The sequence below is a fragment of the Arvicanthis niloticus genome, chromosome 23 (assembly GCF_011762505.2).
Source record: "Arvicanthis niloticus isolate mArvNil1 chromosome 23, mArvNil1.pat.X, whole genome shotgun sequence".
Taxonomy (NCBI): domain Eukaryota; kingdom Metazoa; phylum Chordata; class Mammalia; order Rodentia; family Muridae; genus Arvicanthis; species Arvicanthis niloticus.
The window spans coordinates 22064567-22083502 of NC_133430.1; the positions used below are offsets into that span (position 1 = coordinate 22064567).

Consider the following 18936-nt stretch of genomic DNA (forward strand, 5'->3'; position numbering starts at 1 on the left):
GGTGGCCATCAGTACACTGGTCACAATGGTAAATACCCATAGAGGACACTAAGTAAGGAATCCTTTCATAATGCATGGAAAGAATGATGGGCTCGATAAAAATAAATGAAGAAAAGGGGTAAGGTGGCTCAAAGTTGGCCAGCCATTGTACAGTGTACCTCTACTTCCACCACTTGGACGACTAAGGAGTGGGATCAAGAGTTTAAGGCAGACATTAGCCACAGAGTGAGACTGGACAGCCTCACGAAAACAAGACAAGATCAGATGGCTCAAAGTTGTGATCTTATGTAGACAGTACCTCTTGTTCACAAAATATCTGTGAATTGAACATGAGCATAACTATCCTGTTAATGGTCAGGTCAACCTTGAAGGAACTAACGCTGATATCTAAAATGTTCAAGTAAGCACAGCTACAAGGGGAGGGAAGAAGAGGGACCCCATGCCCCAGACCTACCTGTCGGTATAAAGATACCAACTGACCAGCCATTTCCTGGAAGATTCACACCAGGCAAGTATGGCTTTGTTTTACTTGGACTTGATCATTTCTAATTATAAGATTGTATAGCCAATGTTTACATTCCATCTAGTGCAGTGTCCTAGAGAAGAAACACTAAATCATTTACTGAGACCTAAAAGGAGCCTATCATTCTAAGGAGTCATGGAGTTGGGTGGCTTCAAAGATGCTCTCCAGAATTTTCCCACACCTGAATACTGAATTCTGTCAGACAAACCCAGAAATGAGTTCTACTGCACTGACCTAGGTCAGAAATAATCTGCGGTATCCTCATGACTCACCACAGCTAATTGGGTAGGGTGACAAACGTGTGCAGAAATAACAGAAACTGCAGCTTCCTGCCTTAAGGGAAGGGGAAGGATTAATAAACAGATCACTTAATTCCAACAGTATTAAAAGTATTTACATGCAAACATAATAAACACATAACTGGAGGCTCTTAATTTTAATAGTGGAACATAGAAAATTACAACCTTTGTGTGAACAGAAATCCACTCCATAGATAAAGTCAAAAAAGAGGAAAGGGTAGTCAAAACTCCAATTCGAACAGTTGACAGAAGACTTGAAAGCTTATGCTTTCCTTATTTTCAAGTCATCAACATGGAACAAGTCTTTCCCAGTCCATTTCTGGGTCATTTTTTTTTCACTCAATAAAAGCTTACAACCCAAGCAATTACATAGATTGAGAAAAGGAGCAAAGCTATTTATAACACAGTCAATTCTCCATTATTCCACACTCTCTCAAGCTATACACTTTATGTTGTTATCGGCCCTACGGTCACTCCATTGCCCATTATCACCTCCGCAGGGAAAAGAGGGGAATCTCAAATCAATCCATTTAACTATTTATTAGCAGTGCTGGTAAGAGGACAAGGGAGGGAGGATAATGGAGAGCCTTCTGTACAATTAACATAGCCCTCCACCTCTCGCTTTTATCTGCAGACTCAGATTCCTGTCACAAATGCTCCTAAAAGTTGTCATGCTTTATTTACAAATGAGCGAGTGGCACTTTCAGTATTCCCACTTCACTGAATTATATTGTATCACTTCACGAATCCTTTTCTTCAGTCAAAACAATGGCGAGGAAAACATCACAGTGTCTTAGGCAGTTCCATTGTATTAACAAAACTATTCCTAACTACAAAATAAAAGAGGAAAACGAAGCAAGCATATCAGTTGTATGATGCACAAGGCAGAGTCTTTACAATAGTAATCAGAATGCATTTCCCAGAGGCTTTGTAAAGAATTTAATATAATATCATACATGAATTGAGTAAGCAGCATTCTGAAAGAATAACTATATGATTGATAAAATTATGACTAACCTTTATTGGTAGTGTTATTACTATTGATCCTCTGGGTGAGAATGTAGCCTCTCTAATACTCTGCGAAATTCATGACTGGGGAGAGAGGTCATTGCTTCACAGAAATGGACAGATTATCACTAAAAGTCCGAGTAGGCATTGGTCTGCAGTGTGAATGGCCTTGATCTTCTGAAAAACTATTTCAGAGTTTGGAAGAATGGACAACATGTATATGTAACAGTAAAGAAACCTTTAAAGGTATGCATCATAAGAGATTCTTTTTCCCATTCCTTTCTACGTCTGTTTTATGTTTTCTTTTCCTTTTCTGAACGACAGGTGTAATCACAGGCATAACACTTGAGAGCAAATCATGTCTTTCCACCAATTTATTACCCACCATGAAATCAGAAAAGCACAATTAGATTTGTATTGTGGTCAACAAGAAGAGACCTAAGGTTTGCCTTCTGTAGTTGCCATGGTTCACTGTTAGATCGAGTTATGTCATACATGTCATAACTTATCATAACCTTCACATACACTTTGCAGCACTCAACATGCGAATCAATAGACTCGGCAGACCTCAGGTTTTTGAAGAAAAGTGATTTCTAGTCTTCTTTGGCCTTCCCTGGAGAGCCCTTGCCTCTTAAAGAACACTGTCAAGAAAGACGATGCCAAAGATAAAATAAATAAAATAAAATCAAAGAACAAGAAATATAAAGAGAGAGCAAATGCACAAACTCTCACATGTTCTTTGCTTTGTTCTATTTAAATCTGCCAAGACAGATACATAAAGGTTATTCAGAGAGTTATTCTTTTAATTCTATGTGAAAATACACAGCTACATGAGCATCTATTTTAAAAAATAGTTTCATTTGGCACCAGGAAAGACAGATCATGAAACAAAATTATTTTTTAACATATCTATGCTATGTGGCATCTGAATTACCTCATGTGTGGGTTGGAGAGCATGTCACTGATCAGGGTTTGGCTAACCAGCAGCTGTTTGCCTGTAAAACCTGTTTAGAGAAAGTCAAATGGTGAGGGCTATATTTCTTTCCATTAGGCAACCAACGTATGGGAATGAAATGTGCTTCTGACAGTCTTTCTCTACTACAGTATAAAGATCTTGTCTTTCCTGATCAGCTTATGCAGTTACACATGAAGTCACTTAATTACATGTATGCAAAATTTGCTGCACCAGGTATTTTTATTAGCACCAGGAAGAAAAAATGACTAAGTCATAGCTCTGAAGTACAGTGAAAGACGGACTTATGTACAAATACATTATAATCTAGTACTTGGAGAAATCCAAAGAAAGATATGATTTATGCTGACCAGGAGGAAAGTTTATATCCCAACAAATTGCACCGAAAAATTTCTAAAATTTCTAAATTAGTTAAAATTTCTAAAATTTCTAAATTTCTAAATTAGTTAATGTTCTGTATAACTAATAAACTCTATGGGAAAGGTTGAGTTTCTTAAGTTACTTAAGTACCTGGAATGGGTCTTTGAAAACTTAGATCCAGTTTGGGATCTGGATAATCATGGATCTTGAAAGATAGACTAATATATTTGAATAGGCTTTGTCCAGAACAGGCAATTCAAAAAACAAGTGAAGTAGATAAAGAATAAAATACAGCTTTATCTTTTGGCCTGTTAGATGTTTTAGTACATTAATTCTGGGAATAGCAAAGGGAGTATGAGAGTTCCAGGGGATAGTGATGGTGGAGAGACAGCACAGGGCACTGCTGCTTCCAAGAGTGAAGCAAATCTTTCATATCTAAAGAATAAAAAGTAAAAAGTTCATGGAGCAGGATTAGTGGTCTCTCTCTCTCTCTCTCTCTCTCTCTCTCTCTCTCTCTCTCTCTCTCTCACACACACACACACACACACACACACACACACACATACACAGAGAGAGACAGAGACAGAGAGAGAAAGAGAGAGAGAGAAATTCTCAACTAGAAGATTACATACCTACTATACCTACTGAATATCAAGCTCAGAGAAAAGAAAGCCTAACCTTTGATTATAATCAAAGAGTTTTTATGAGCCCAGTATGCCATTTTCTACAAAAATTTACTTAGGCAAAATCTGCAATACTAGGGTCTAAAAACTAGCATCTTTATCTAGTGTCTTCACCTAATTCTACTGAGGCTTAAACTATCACCATTTTGTGAACAAGGATGGAGTCTTACTTCAACATTTATCCCAAATGCCCTTGCATAAACTTAGCATGGTGTGTGGCACATGGTTAGTATTCAGTCATTGCCCAGACCTCAGTTACAAGCTTCTGACTCCAACGGATGTCTGTCTGGCATTCCTTGGAGCCTGAGATTATTACACTGCAGTTTTATATTCCACTGCTGTCAGCACTACTGGACTTGTTCTTTACCTATTTGGGTAAAAAGGAAAATATTTTTTTTAAAAAAATCATTTTCCAAAGAATTTTAATCTCTCTTATATTTTCAAAAGTAGCAAAACAAGGTCTTATTGTTTTATGTTGGGTTGAATGTTACTCAGAAGCTACTTAAAAACATGGTAACAGCTTAAGAAGTGTACCCTGGGGCCTGCTACCCCTGATCCAATTTAATTAATTACATGTATTTATGTTACATTATATATTATGTGATCTTAAAAGGAAAAGGTACAGTGTTTCCCTACCTGGTGGCCTGGGCCTGCCTAATAGCCTGCTAAATCCAGACATTCATAGAACTACAACTTTAAAAACAAACACATCTCAGTAATACATATTATACATTCTACATTTTGTATTTATATACATATTATTATTCTCTGCACATAATGATAAATTAAAATGGATTTTCAACAGTGTGTCTTAGGACTTTACTTGCTAAGAAGCCTGTTATAGAAGCTGTGCAAAACCCCCTTTTTAAATAATTTTAAAATGCTTTTGAAAAGAATGTCTCCACATTGAACTGATGGCCCAATGATACCATCCCGTATCCAAAATATATAAGGGTTCTAGCTAGATTTCTACTGCTTTGATAAATACCACAACCCAAAACAACTTAGGGAAGGAAAGAATTCGTTTCCACTTATACTTTCAGAGTACTTTCAAACATTACAGGAAGTCAGGGCAGGAGTTGAAGCACAAACCTTGGGGAAATTGTTTACTGGTTCCCCCTCTGGCTCAAGCTCAACTATCTTCATTATTCAGCCCTCACCTGCTTGCCTAAAAATGGTACAGGTCCACAGTGGGATGGCCCCTCCCACATAAATTATCAGTCAAGATGATCTCTCACAGACGTGGCCACGGGACAATCTAAATGAGGTGATTCTTTTAGTTGGCGTTCCCTTTCCCCTAGCTTGCACTGAGTTGACAATCAAATCTAACCGTGACCCTCCAGATGCAGTCATTGCATAAGAACACTAAACAGTATTAAGAAATATAACAATAATTTAAGTTTTAATTTTCTACAATAAAGTATTTTCATGACTCTGACAAGAGTCATGGGTGAAGTGAGTTGGGCAAAGGAAGTGCTTAAGATTCATCTTTATAAAAATCACTCTACCTTGGCAAAGACATAATCAATATAGCTCACTGTACTCAATGTACTAGTCTAGAACCTGTACTTCTTGTAAAAAAAAAAAAAAAAAAAAATTGGCCAAAGGTGCACAGATATACTTCTGTGGGTGAAAAACCATCAGGCAAAACTGTCAGTAATCAAAGACTTTCAATGAACTAGTTGACATAATTATCTGATTTCCTAATTTGAAAGAAAGTCTTCATTCTGTCCTCTTAATATTTCCCCATGACTGTCTCAAATAACCTTCTTTGACTACTAGCTACAGGCTCCTTTTGTCACTATATGTGATGTCCTTTCTTGTCCTCTATAGGTTCCAGAGCATGTGTTTTGAAAAACATGACTGTGGGGTAGAGGCTACATCTGGTCTAGAATTGCGAAAAATATTTGGGATTCTAACGAAATGGTCAAAATCTTTATAGAAGGTGAGTGTGTCATTTTGAAGACATAAGGAGGTACGGTCAGTATTTATTTGTACCCAGTTAGAAACTTATATAACTAACTTCCTTTTCACAGGAACAGCTTGTGAATCTAACATATTTTTCACGTTCTTTGCCATTCTTCCCTTTATCTCCCTATCCTTTTTCTTCTTCCTTTTCCAGTCCTTCCTATACTAGAAATGGACACCAGAGCCTTATATATGCTAGGCAGTTTCCCTGCCACAGAGATGTATGCCCAGCACTCCCATTTTCTGCTCAAAGAAGACAAAGACTTAGAAACACTTTAAAATTTTGCACCTTTCACAAAACTAACAAGTAGAAGAGACAACATGAAGGTCTAAGGATATCACTGTCTGAATGGAGAGTTCCTTTCACTGAATATGTCTGGCTCACTCACTCAGGTTGACACCACTATCTTCAGTCATGCATAACCCGATGATGTAATCAGACTTTCCATCTCCCTCTCCTGCCACCAGCGTGGAGCATCACCACAAGCCTCCTTCACTACAGACTTCTGGACATTCCAGTAATCCTGTACACTCGTGTGCCTGGTTCACGGCAGATATAAAGATCACCTTCTGAATGAATGAATACACTTTCTCCACCATCTGTAGTATATACCTCCTGTGTCTACAGCACCATAAAACTTTCTTCACCATCTGTAGTATATACCTTCTGTGTCTAAAGCATCATAATCGACTTCACAAGGGACAGACATTCTGAAGGCATGGGGTTACATGTGTCACATACTGTTTCCTTCTAGCCTATATGAAAAAATAAAATCTCCAATTAAAGAAGAGCTACAGGTAACTCAGGAATGGTAAGAGTGGGAGAAACAGACTTCTCCAAGGACGAGTATTACCAATTGGTTTTGCAATACCAAATGATGACGTCTGAGGACATGCATGTGAGTGGCATTGTTCAGATTGAGATGGTTATGTTGGACAATACATGTGTATATACATAAACATTTAGATATAGACATATATATATATATATATATATATATATATATATATATATAACAACAATTACAAGAGAGACTGAGAAAGATGGGGTGTATGGGGTGGGGCAGGGCATGTTCAGAGGGAAGAAAGGATAGGGAAAGGAATAATTATATTATACACTCAAACAAAGAAGGAAAAATTGGAGGGGAAAAGTATTGTTGAGACTTCATTACTTTATTATCTCAAGGGGATGACAGCTAAATTAACAAAAGCTTATTTTAGCATAAACAGTACTTCCTTTCCAGTGTCTAAGACCTAAGATATATTCTACACTACAAGGGTACACATTAATATGCTAAGTAATATATATATATATATGCTCTTTTCATTGGATCATTTAAACTTTCAGCATTAGAAAATATCGTCCTTCTTAAGATCTTATTATAACTATATTAAACAAGGCCAGACCCAAAAGTATTTTTATTCATTTTGCCAAACTATGAAAGCAATTTTTCATCTTAAAATATATATCTAGGAGCATAGACTTTACAAGATACTATAAAAGTACCAAATTTAAGGAAGACTTAGGCCGGGCAGTGGTGGCGCACGCCTTTAATCCCAGCACTTGGGAGGCAGAGGCAGGCGGATTTCTGAGTTCGAGGCCAGCCTGGTCTACAGAGTGAGTTCCAGGACAGCCAAGGCTATACAGAGAAACCCTGTCTCAAAAAACCAAAAAAAAAAAAAAAAAAAAGGAAGACTTAGCACTACTGGTAAGTGCCTTTAACTTCAGAGCTTGGAAAGCAGAGGCAGGAAGATCTCTGTGAGTTCAAGGCCAACCTGGTCTACAAAGTCAGTTATAGACTAGCGAATGCTACACAGTGAGAGCCTGTTTAAGTAATCTCAAAAAGTATAAATAAATAAATAAATAAATAAATAAATAAATAAATAAATAAATAAAACAGAAAGTAACACTAACTATAAGAACCTGGAAAGATAACAGTTAGGAATGGAAAAGAATTTGGAGTCATTGGTTGAAATATTCATTCTAATCAAGAATCATGATGTCAAGATAACTTTGCACACTTCACAAAATGCATGTGCTTGTGAAACTTTGGATTCAGGAATACAACTGAACAAAATTTACAGAAATAAGCCATAAAGAGTTGTATCACCAGGTGCTAGTGACACTAATGACATAAAATTTGTAATATATGTTTCCATCATAACAAATCTGATCTTTTTAATCATAAGAAATGAGTATTTTTTTCTTTTTACCAAAGAACTGAAACAATAATCTTATTTTATAAGACAAACTTTTAAAAAATGCATCATACTTTTTTTTATTAATGCTGTTATTTTCACAATAGGTAACTTTCATACTTAAAGTTTAAACCTGGTCAAAAACAGACTTGATTTTATTTCAAGAAACTTTATCTCAAGCTTTCTTCCAATAAACAACCTTAACAGAACCCATTCATGATCTATTCAGTCAAGGGAAGGAAAGTCTAGCCCTTGAACTCATCTCGTCCTAATTACGTTTCATGCTTGGAAAGAAGAAGTGCATCAAAATAGAGAAAGTTCATCAAAGGAGGCATCCAATCACTAAATGATCTGGAAAAAAAATGATTTGTGGGTCCACAAAACACTTCATAAGTTAGGTGAAAACACTCACATGCATACAAGTGCACACGCGCGCACACGCGCCCGAGTGTGTATGTGCACACACACAAACACACAAGAACCAAGGTTCCTGAAGGACAAAGGAACCTCTTGCGTATCCAGTTAATTGGACAAAACCAAGCCTATCCTAGAACAAGACAGTCATGCAATGATAAATTTTATCAACCTGAATAATGCCTCTTTATGAGAATATAACTCTGTATTGTTATCAAGGCATTCCACACACATTAATCTTATTAGACCTATCAACAACTCTGTTGAACTCTGCAAAGAGGAAATTAAGTCTCCAATAGATTAAGCAATTCCTACAAGGTCAAATATAGGAAGAAATATACAAACCTAAAAATGCACATTGTATTTTTTTCCTCCAAAAAATGACATTTCTCATACTCTATCATGGTTGAGGGGCCAAATACCTATATCACAAAATTATTTTTCAGATGAGAAAAACTCATAATCTTGTATAATATCAGAAAAGTATGAAAATGCTATTATTTTAAATATAAATGTATCAAAGACTGCCATGAAGTTTTTGTATTTTAATAAAAATACCCAATTCTAATAATTTTTGTTGGAACTGTAAAAGAATGAAAACTTTTATCTGTATTTGGAGAATTTAAAATGAATGTTCATTATTAACTCTGTGTAAAGCAAGGTAGCCCTCAGCATCATGATGCCACTTTATCAGAAGATAGTCACAAGAGGAGAAAAAAAAACTGAAGTGTATGATGGGACCCTTAAGGGCAATGTCTAACTAAGCTATTCACCTCAGCTCCCCTTTGTCCTACATGCAGTTGAGTATTAGAACCCCTTCAAAATGTCTTCATCCAAGCATCTGTGTCCAAGCTTGGAATCAAAATAAGAGAGGAAACTATCTCAAAGTTTGTCTTGACACTAGAGTCTTATGAAAGTAATACCCACAACCAGCTGGGGCTAAGAGTGACAGCAACATGTGAACCTATTTCAGGACTAACAAGTATCTAATGCTTTCCACTTGGCCATGTGACCTGTGTGAACTCCAGTGAGCAGGAGATTCCTGAACCTTCATAGAAGCCACTGCTGTTTTGCTCCCCAAAGAAAGGTGGTCTTTGCTATCTGTGAACTTCAGGACCTGCTACTTTTCAGTGGTCTTAACTCCAAAATCCTTCAGGTTCTCCAAAAGTTCACTGGAGAGATCCTTTAATCTGTATGAAAGCTTGGATAAAAATAACTGAAATATAATAATAAAACCGAAATGAACAATAAGACCTATGAACTCAGGTCAGCAGAAGGCTTTTTTCAAGTTTCTTGGACATTCCTCTAAAGTCAACAAGAGAAGCATGAGGAGAAGGCAATGGCTGGCCGCTCCCGAGATTTATCTTGGGAATGCTTCCAAAACTGGCTGAAGTCTTTAACAGATAAGCTGCCAGGTAGAAAGGGCATGTTCTTATTAACCATCAGGAGAGTGCCTGACCAGTGTTTGAGAATTGTGAATGAGGCCTTCGGACTTCCTCAACTAACCGGAGGATTTTCTTTTACCTTCTCTTATTGCCGTTTGGAAACAACGACGCTGCTTTGTCCAAGGGACTCAAGACACATGGCACTGCACACTTCTGCAGAAACACATCCCACGTTAAATTAAGTTAAAGGTGGTATTTGAAAAATAAATAAATAACGGAGTTCCAATTCACTGCAAATGGTACAGGGGGCCAGTAAGTAGGAAGCCTGTGAGAGAAGGGCTTCTTTTAGAAAGATGTTTTACAGGACTTTTTCTGCGTCATTAACTCTCCTGGAATCCTGAACATAACATGATGAATTTCCCTAAAAAGTAGCTACTGTTTAATTTTGAAGCACTTCAAAGAGCCACACTAGAAGGAATCAAAGAAACCCAAAAGACCCAGTAGATGTGAAATTCGCCAAAGGGTAAAGAAAAAAAAAAGAGGAAAGAAACATGTAAGTTCTAACAGATTTTGACCATGTACTCAAAATACCACTGATTATTTTGCTAATACAGTGTTTTACTGTTCTGTGCAACTGAAATAAGCCTCTGTATTCATCAGAATACAGGATATTTTTATTACAATATTTGTGTCATAGCCCTTAAAAAGGGGAACATACTTAGTACTTTGAAAAGAATCTCTGTCTGAAAATTGCTCATGAGATGTACATATATGTGTAGTTGATAATAAACAGATATTTAATTGGAGTTTGCTTTCTTTTATTAGATTGAGTCACAACATACTGATAATACTGCTCCTCCCCTCAACATCTAGTTTCAGAGAGAAAAAAAAAAAAAAAAAAAAAAAAAAGATTTCATGAAAGCAAACAGATGAGGGCCGGAACAATAGGGAAGAAAGCCAAGGAGGATACAACAGTGGTTAACTTCAATAACAATAATTAGTCGGGTCTTTAAAAATGTCTTTTGTATAAAACCTGCCCAAAGGAGAATAAAGACAAATTCCTAAAGACTCCACATCTCAAACCACAGTCCATCAAAATATCAGATAATGATATCCACCCAAGTTAAGAAACAGTTAAGAAACGGAATAAACTTTGGCTTCAATTGATCTTTCAAATAATCAACTAAAACTCAGATTTCTATTTGAAAAGGCCTTGAGGATAGAGCTGGACAAGGAGTTGGGTTTTTAAGAGTCTCCTTCAGAGGGCCATCTCTGTATAAATGCCCTCCTCACACTCCACCTAGCCCCTCATCAGAACCTACGTTCACAAAAGCCAAGATGAAGCTAAAGTTGCACAAACACAGTTATTAAGAAGCCTAGTTACCACATCTATGTTCTGGGCCCGTCTCAAGTTTCCCTTATTATGTAAGCACTTAGAGGCAATAAAATTTCACAGACATTCAGCAGCAGCCTCAAGACAACAGTCACCTTGAGTGCACAATTCTTTCAGGCAGTTTACATTGCTTGTATTTAATTTATCTTGATCATACTGTCCATACTTTATGGAATAACCATTTAGTAGGACTGACTCCATTCAACTGATAACATTTTATTACTGTTATTAAATATCATTAACCATCCTGAACTCTGTATTAGAAAAAAAATGGAATTAGAAAAAAAATATGAAATATTCAGAAAGATCTACGGAGCTGGTAGGTCCCTAGACACATCATCTGTCTGCAGATCCTGATGAGAAGAGAGAAAAACAATGAGTGTTCACTTCTCACAGATAGAGGTCACTAATGGACTGAATTTGAATCAGTGTGGCAAAAACCACAAAGTTATTAAAGCAATCCAGTGGGGGGAAAAAATGAACTTGAATTAAAGTTAAAGATATCAAAAGATGATTAGCAAGAAAAAAAAAAAAAAAAAAAAAAAAAAAAAAAAAAAAAAGACCCAAACAGAAACGATGTTCTTCACCTTCACTTACTGAAATGTTTTAAGAGAGAGCAACAGTCTCTGAGTTCTGACATTCTTTCCTTGTATGTATTTATTTAGAACCCTAGGCATTGCTGATCCTAGGAGCAGACATTCTTCATTAGAAAAGTATAAAGCTGAAGGGTCAAACTAGATTAGATGCTCCATCTGAGCCTCTATAGAATAAGGCTGTGCACATTCTTAAAACCCCAACCTCAAACTGCGAAGCTGAATCACTGCTTCTTCAGGAAGGTTGGGTTAGAACCTAACTGAAGCTCTCCAGCAGTCGAGAATAAATGTAAAAGACGTCAGAGGAGGTTCAAATGAGATTCATCTGTTCAAACTCAGATATCACATCAACTCAAACCCTGCCCACAGGAAGAAACATGACTGAGTGCTCTAAGGACTCCAGAGAAGGCCAGCGTGACAGCTTTTGAAACCTAATTTATTTTCCTGAGAGCACCCCAGAGAATTTGCAAAACTACAGTGAAACCTTGTTAAGATATGGGCCCCTTTACAAAACAAAACAACAACAAAAATTAAAAACAAACAGAAAGCTAGCATTCCTTCTGTGCAAGGTCTTTAATAGTATTCTGTAATAGTATAATAGGTTCTGCTATAGCGCAGCCGGTCCAATACTTTGTACAATTCCATGGCTCCACTATCAGACTATCAATAATGATTGGAATCACATCTTTCAACCTTCTTCTGTCACAAATATTTACAACTTGACATGAGCGTGTGGGGCTGAGCTGTCAACAGTCATTAGTAAAGACCCTTAAAGGGTTTTATCCTATCCTGCTTTGATTACTTCTCAGGCTTCCCAGAAACCAGATGAGGAGAGAAAAGTTGTCCATATTCAGAGCGACAGCACTGCATGAAAATGAGCAACTTTTCTTGATGTGCACACTCCCCAAAGATTAATTCTCCTCTAATATGGTGGCCAGCCTGCTACATGCATCTGATAAATATCCTGGCTGATTTCAAAGATACAATCCAGTTCTAACATTTCAGATCCCGACCTAGAATTCTATATTCATTCAGCAACAATCACGCAGTGCTGTATAAATGCCAACCCTGCATTCTATTTACCTCAGAATGTTTGGGGGATACTTCTTGGCAGATTTAATAAGGTCATGCCAGGTAGAACTAGACAGAATCCCACTCTGGTATGGAAGCCATGCTTCATATTAGCTTTGGGCTGGGGGAAGTTAGACATAATAAATTTAGCAGTAATCCTGTAAGCTCATGGACATGCTCTGAAGCTCCTGGAACCCTGTGTGATTAAGTAGACTCCCAGTTGAATGGGGAGCAATGGCTCCCATTTAGAAGAGGGTTTGCACAGCAGACACAGCATGCAAAGAAATCTGATCAGCACTTTGCACTCCTGTAGGAGCATTTACAGGGATTTGCGCCTTGCGCTCGCTTGATTAGTTTACTGTTAGCTTTATAGGAGACTCCCTCCATTAGAACTAATCAGAAGCTCACGGAGAGATGATTTCCATTCGGGGAAAGTACTAAGAGTTTCCAGGAGAATTAATAGTGACCATCATAAGAAAGATGAGAGCAGGGCCCCAAGAGATGCTTCAAGACTCTATAGGGCCTTAAGGGGTGATGGTGGGGCTGAATCTTCTTTGCCCTGGGAGTGACCAGTAGCTATTTTATTAGCTGAAATGCATCAGGATGATGTTCAGAATTTGTGAGCCTCTTCCCTCTGGTATCCTAGTCTCCTTGTACACATGAAGCCATTCTCACTTCCCCCACGTCACTGAGCATCAGGCCAAAAAGAGAAGGGGGGGGTTGTCTACAACATCAGTAACCTCAGGCAACAGTACACACATCCATATCCAGACCCACATCCACATCCCCCCCACCCCCCGCTTTCCCTACCATACACACACACAGCAAATTTAAACCACCAATGGCTAGCACGTTTCATTTTGCCCTTCAGTGAAAATGTGAATTTTATAGTTCATGCTTTTATGACACCAGAAGGTTAATGAAAGTAGGAAAGACCTCCGAGGATGTCAAAGCAGGGAAAAAGATACAATTTTCCACTTTGCTTTCAATATTCAAATCTAAGATCCAGGAGAGCTCAGAGAGGCGGGCAAGGTAGAGGCTTCCTTTCTGTTGATATGAAATCGGTGGGGGTGGGGGGGGGAGAGAGAGAGAGAGAGAGAGAGAGAGAGAGAGAGAGAGAGAAAAGTGAAATCCATCAATCTCTTCTCTGGATTCAAGCACACTTAAAAGTCCTTGGCTACGCGTTCCAAATTTCCAAACTATACAAATATCAGACACCAGCTGGGGCCCAGGGTTCTCCTGAACTCCTGGGGGAGAGGGGGTCGACTCTCGCACAGCTGCCTATCTGGCAAGAAGAAACACCAAGACACCCCCTCCCCCAGCCGCCGCCACACACTCACAACTCCCACACCCAGCTAACACGACTGTCGAACTGCCTGCGCTGGATACCCATCCCAGGGACCTTGAACTTGGCCTCCGTCTTACTTTGAGTCAAACCTAGCTAACTCTGCTCCCAAAGGAAACGAAGCCCAGAGTCGGGGTGGGGGGTGGGGGCACCGTTAAGGGTGCGCGTTTACCTGCTAAGGATTTTCAGGTCTCCTTCCAGCCCCGCTGGTAAATTCCTCTCAGCACAGCGCCCTCCCCAAGATCCAAACTTTTGCTAGGTCCTCCAGGTGGCGGCGGCGGCTGCTGGAACCGAGCTCGGTCTCCCTCTGCGTCGGAGCTCCGGGAGGCAAAGGCTGGAGCTTCAGAGCGGTGCGCGCCCCGCGGCAGCCTGCCGGCGCCCCAGCACCCTGCTCGCCTCACTTGCTGTCGCCTACGTCCCCTACGGAGCCGCGGCATCGTCTTCCCCCGTCCTCCGACACCTCCGCCTCCAGGGGTCGGGCATGCCACTTTCTCTAGGCTCGGTCTGCCGCCGCAGCTCCTCTCTTCCCTCCTCAATCTCACCCTCTCCCCCTAGAACCCCGAAAAATAAAGTAGGGCGATCTAGGAGGGAGGCGGAGAGCGTCCGAGTGAGTCCGGGATTGCTGAGAGACCGAGGGCTACGCGGGTCGGCTGGGGAAGCAGGCGGGAGCTCGGTCGCAGAGTGTGCGCGGACCACGCGCAGCGGGGCGTGCAGTTCGGGCTGCGCGGGGGCGGGCGCGGGGCTGGCTCCAAGTGCAGCGTCTGCGGGGCGCGGGGCTAGAGGAAGCTCCAGCCACACTGCAGCCTTGATTGGACCGGGTCAGCTAATGTAGGCTCGGAACGAGGTCCCCACCCCCACCCCTCTTGGTACCCCCCCTCCCTTTCGGGAGATGTTTACTGTAATGAATTCGCTGGGTCGGCTTTGCTGCTCGCGCGCCCCTCCTCTCCCTCGGTCCCTCGTGCTCTGGCGCGCTCCCCTCTTGGAGCCCTCTTTCTCTGCTTCCCTCCTCTCCTCCCACTCTTGCGGAGTCCCTCCCACTTCTCTGGTTTAAAGAATGCTTGGGAGGAGCCGCAGCAACTCTTAGCTTTCCAAGAGAAGTCAGATGGGGCTTTTAACCCTGTCCTCCCTGGAGAAAGTTAACTGCACCCCGCTTTCCCAGGGATGCCAACTTGACCCTGAGCTGCTCCTCTCCCTCTCTCTTAGCTTCCTCAGGCGTCTTCTGTACCCACACGGAGCTTCTCTGAAAGGTGAAAGACCCTTTCTCTGTAGTCCTCCGGATGTATGTCTACACCAGAGGAGCTAGTACTTAGACTCAGAAATGATCGAAACGTAACATTAGAGGGTAAAAATATAGCACATATCTCTCAAACCAAAATGGCGTGATTTCACTCGCCGGTAACACTAGGGATGTACTGCACCCCCAGCCCATCAAAGGTCCGCTCACCAAGCTCTCTTCCATGAACTTTAATTGGAGAAATTAGTTTGGCATCATATTTAGACACATTCACTTTCCCCTGTCACCCTGGCTGCTCCTGGAAAGAATGATGTTCAGTAGATGAGTTGGCTCCATAAATTACAATAGACAACTGACAACGTCCAGCCTCAAAGACTACGAGAATCGGTTGTATAGTTAAGATGTCCAATCGATAAACCTTTCTCACTTGGAATTCTCTTTACAGAGGTTAAAGAGTAATCTAAGAAATCGGAGACACGACTCTTTATTTGATCCTCCCCACCCCACCCCCCTTTTTTGGCAAAGGGATAGTGGCCTGGTTCGCTCCTCCATTCATTGCTGTCTGTCTGTCTCCAGCAAGTTGCGGTCCTGTTTTAACTAGTCTGGAGACCGGGCGGAATACTAACAGAAGAGGGAGAACAAGTCGCCTACGAGCGTTAGGCTGAAAGGAGGCGCACCGTGGGTAGCACCCCCGCCCCCCAAAGCGATTTGCAACTTGAAAGCTGGCCTGGACCAACTCCCTAGGGACCTTCTCAGCTCCCGGAGCTGAGGACTTTGGCAGGGGCGTTGCCTCTAACGCCTTGGAGATGATTTCCGGACGAACCCCCGGCGCGACCGCACTCCTTGTCCCCAGTTCAAAGTCTGAGTCACTTGGCAGCACTTCCCCAATTGTTTTTATTTCCTTGCAATGCTGTTGTGTCTGCTACCTTCACGGATTTGAGCTCTTAAACCCTGGTAAGGCAACTTGGAGAAACGCCCGATTTGTCTTTCCAAGCCACACAGGGATCCACCCAAACCGGCCGCGACTCAGGCATTCACTCACATTGGCACACACCACTGGGGTTCAAGAGAGCTTGTCACCCTTCCCTGTGCTTTAATATATACAAAGGAGACTAGAAAAAACATAGGCATATCCTTGTCGGTCTTCTCTCCGAACTTAAAGTGGAACTGACAAATAACCTGGAGAGAATGGGACTTGAATGCAGACACTCTAATCTGAGAACAGATAGTGAGAGTCATCTTGTGAGCTTCTGAAGTAAAGTGCTAAGATAATAGTGCTGATGGCGGTAGCCTTCAGGAGCTACTGCCCCTGCTCACTCAAGGCGCCTTTTAGGCCACATGATTTATCCAAATGGCAAATGGCAAGTATGGGACCAGCCCTTCCAAGACACAATTAGCTAGCTGGGCTTCCTGATCATGGAGGAGAGAAGAAGGAGGAGGAGGAGGAGGAGGAGGAGGAGGAGGAGGAGGAGGAGGAGGAGGAGGAGGAGGAGGAGGAGGAGGAGAAGGAGAAGGAGAAGGAGAAGGAGAAGGAGAAGGAGAAGGAGAAGAAGAAGAAGGGAGGAGGAGGAGGAGGAGGAGGAGGAGGAGGAGGAGGAGGAGGAGGAGGAGGAGGAGGAGAAGGAGAAGGAGAAGGAGAAGGAGAAGGAGAAGGAGAAGGAGAAGGAGAAGGAGAAGGAGAAGGAGAAGGAGAAGGAGAAGGAGAAGGAGAAGAAGAAGAAGAAGAAGAAGAAGAAGAAGAAGAAGAAGAAGAAGAAGAAGAAGGTGGAGGAGGAGGAGCAGAAGGAGGAGGAGGAGAAGGAGGAGGAGGAGGAGGAGGAGGAGGAGGAGGGGGTGGGGGGGGACCGGTGACCTCACCATCGTTGAAAACTACAGGGATCCAGGAAGAGCCCTGGACTATTGAGGACTCTTTTTCCAGGAGGCCCAGAGTCTGGTGGAAATTCTAGGGCAGCTGGATAGGTCCTTCCCCCTTCCTAATCTGAGTACCTGCATTCAGTGCCCTAGGGCAGAAAAGGAACTATCTCCCCATCCCAGGCACCGGACGAATGAAAAGTGGGCTCCCCAGCATTGGGAGCTCCTGGGGACTTCTCCATCCCCGGACCAAGAGTTAGGAAAGCACAATTACACCAGCTCTGGAACTGCCAGTCCCAGGTGCAACAGCGGGTCAGGAAAGGTCCTTGGCTTGAAAAAAAAAAAAAAAAATCATACGCGATTGGGAAGTTTAGTGGCTAATTGAACCCGGATTTCATTTCGGGCACAGGGAAGGTAGCAGCTTGAGATGCTGAGGCTTGATAATACCACTTCTTGCATTCAACCCAGATGGGTATGGGAGGTTGCTACTTACCGGACTTAAGAGAAGCATTCTAGGGAAATGAAAGGCTGTTCTAAGCATAGGGGATTTGGGAAACTCCATTTAGGATCGATGATTTTGGCAGGTAGCAAATGAGCGATTTTATCCACAACTCAGTTACAAAACTCCCTAGAGGATTTGGAATCGACTTGAATATAGAAGCCGTTGGCCCTGCCCCCCAAGTATTGGGGTAGAGGAAAAAAAAGCCCATTTTCCTTGCAGATAAAAAGACAAAACCTAGAACACTCACCCGGTGACCACCCACCACTTGCTCAAAGGGGGGGGGGGCTCCAAATAATGTGGTGGCCACTTAAAGAAAGCTAAGGTAGTCACTACAAACTTCAACTGGCATAGAAATCCCTTTACCTGACAGCCTTGTCTCCTTAGCTCATCCGAATCCGACGGGGTCGGGGAGGTGGAAAGGGAAGAAGCTGGAACGGCAGTAGAGGGACTCCCCGGGCATGGTATTGTTTTAGGGGTCGCCGCCGAGGTCCCTCCTGCCCATCGTTGAGAACTGCCAGCCTGGTCCTGAGGCTCAGTGGACGCGGCGATCGGTTCTGCGGTGCTGCCTCCAGGTGCTGGAAACTCCGGACCGAGGACCAGATAGGAGCGCACCTGGAAGCAGAGAGAGCTCTGAGTGTTTGAGAAAGCCCTGCACTTGCGGCTATCTCCCAGCGCACATTCCTCGGTGGTGACAATGGATGACGCCAAACTCACAAGTGATGGCGACTGCTTTCAAATGTACAACTATCTGCAAGGTACCCGGCAAGACAGAAAGCTTCGTTCACCTCCCACTCCTTTCCCTCCCTTCGAGGAGGGAACTAACTTAACCCTGTGTTCACCCTACACTCTGGATAGAAGGTAGATTGCGCTGAGAAACCGCAGGCGGTGGCTTTCCAGGCAAAAGCTTTGTTCACGTGCAGTTCCAGTGGGCGTGTGGCTGTCTAGGGGCACTTGCGTGGCAAGATGCCAGTGGCGCGCTTTCCGAGCCAGACTCAGGGATGGGAAAGAACCTAGCGTTTCATCCGGACCAGACCCAACCCTCACAATCTATATATATATATTTTTTTACCTCCAGTTACCGGATTTATTGAAGTTGCCAGCAAAGTTGGTTTTTATTCCTTTACTTTTGTGTCCC

The 18936-nt window shown here is 41.9% G+C and overlaps 1 protein-coding gene across 2 annotated transcripts in view; it reads right to left on the reverse strand.

Moving 5' to 3' along the window:
• Positions 1 to 18601, reverse strand: part of Flrt2 (fibronectin leucine rich transmembrane protein 2) — a 94178-nt gene extending 75577 nt beyond the window's left edge. The window contains exon 1 of one of the 2 annotated variants that reach the window (XM_076921471.1): positions 18165 to 18601. The gene's annotated coding sequence lies outside the window, so the exon portion shown is untranslated. Of the gene's footprint in view, positions 1 to 14386; positions 15057 to 18164 lie in introns of those variants that run through there. The other variant, XM_076921470.1, reaches the window with a different exon arrangement.
• Between the last annotated feature and the right edge of the window lie 335 nt (positions 18602 to 18936).